Source organism: Myotis davidii, unplaced genomic scaffold (genome assembly GCF_000327345.1).
Source record: "Myotis davidii unplaced genomic scaffold, ASM32734v1 scaffold17, whole genome shotgun sequence".
Classification (NCBI taxonomy): Eukaryota; Metazoa; Chordata; class Mammalia; order Chiroptera; family Vespertilionidae; genus Myotis; species Myotis davidii.
In genome coordinates, this window is record NW_006288624.1 from 1619730 (window position 1) to 1621689 (window position 1960).

Here is a 1960-nt window from a genome sequence, read left to right on the forward strand (position 1 = left end):
GGCGCGCAAATCGCGAGAAAACCGGCAGCTCTGCCGGGCCGCCGGGGGAAGTGGTAGGAGTTGGGGGAAGGTGGGGGATCGCGGAACTCCTAGTTGCTATGACGACGGCAAAGCCCTGCAGAGAAGCGGCAGCAAACGTGGGTGCAGTTTTCAACCCGCCCCCGCCATTGCCCGACGCCCTAATGGTGGGGAAAGCGAGGGCTAGAAGCAGGAGGAGGGTTTTTTAACCTACTCAGAGGACATCTGGAGAAGACCAGCGTCCTGATAGCTGGCCACATCTGGCAATTGAGGCTAATGGTGTTTTAGGAGGTTCTGGGGTAGATTTCTGCCGAAAAGGTCTGCGCATATCTGTACCCTTATATTTCTATCTTACATATATTCAGTTTTTCGATCACCGGTCTAATCTCATCCCTCAACCTCCACCCACTCCATTACCTCCCTCTCTTTCCTTCCCACCCATCCCTCCGTATAGCTGCCACCCCACCAGACTGGGCTCCTTGAGGATCTGCGTGACTCATCTTTGTATTCTTTGCGCTTCCACAGGCTTGGTACATACTAGGTATTTACTTAATGTCTATTGGGGAATGAACGCAACAGTCTGTACCTGTCCTAGTACTTTTCTTTCACCCTACCCTGGAAAAATGCCTAGGCTTAGAATAGAAGTTTTTACTCCACAGTTACGCTTTTCAGTCTACTAAACTAACCTCCCAGTTCCCTTCACACAGAATGTGTCTGTTTTTAATAGTTATAATCCCTCCTTTCTCCATATTTGTTTCATAGAAACCCTAATCACCAGGGGAAGGGGGACATTTTATTTTAATCACTAAGCTTCTTCAGACGCCTTTACCTACTCCAAAATGCTGTTAAGGATGAACATGAAATCTTTTCAAAGCTAGTTTTTAATTTTAGAAACTTTTCTGTGGAGGTTTTATATACCCACTGCCTGAATAAAATAGATACCTTTATTTTAAATTTAGTGTAAATATCAATTTTTACTCATTCATTTTGATATTGAAGGGGCTTGCTCATGACTTTTATATTTACACTAAATATAAATAGAAGTTAATTTTAAATTTCAATATCAAAATGAATGAGTAAAAATTGATTTCATGGTGTCTGAATTAAATGTTTCTCTCCTCTCTCTAAAATCAGTAATAAAAATTAAGAAAAAAAACTTTAAAAAATAGATTCCATCCCTATTTACATCAATATGGAGAACCATTATTTAACCTAATAGAACTAGAAACCTAAAAATGTACATTAAGTCTCTTTTAGGTTACATGCAAGCTTAAGTGCTATTTGGATGAAAGTTTTTATATTAGAAACCTAGTGATACGGTGATAAAAAGCACTAGAAAAAGTCAGGAAACTAGCATATCACTAATAATTGAGGCTCCTTGAGAAGTTATTTAACCTTTCTGATTCTTCACTTGTAAAATGAGGGGTAGCCCAGACGTTAGGGCATTACAGCTTTAAAAATCTATAGCTCTTAGACTTAGGAAAAGTTCCAGTAAATACAGATATTTTCCTTTTACATCAAACAGAATTAAAAAAAAAAACACAACTGTTTCATTTTCTAGGTCAGCTTCACAAAGTTTAGCTACATGTTGACAAGTTGATTTTAAAGTTCTCTTGTCTCAAGTATAAAAACAACAAAAATATTGACTACGTTACAGTAATTTCCATTGAGAATCCAAAGAGAATCCATTGTTCCTGGTTTGCTTTAACACTAACTCAAAACAGATTACTTGTTATTTAATAAATATGACAGCTCAAACCAAAGACCCAAATTGAATACATCCATACTGCTGGGGTCCAACCCCAGCAGGTCCAGGGGTCCCCAAAGGTGTGGACGGAGTCGGCAAAGAAGGAATGACACGGAGGCAGCATTCAGTTCATCAGCAGCCTTGCCAGGATCTCTAGCCACAATCTCCAGCCAAGTTCTGTGTCCATGTTCTCTT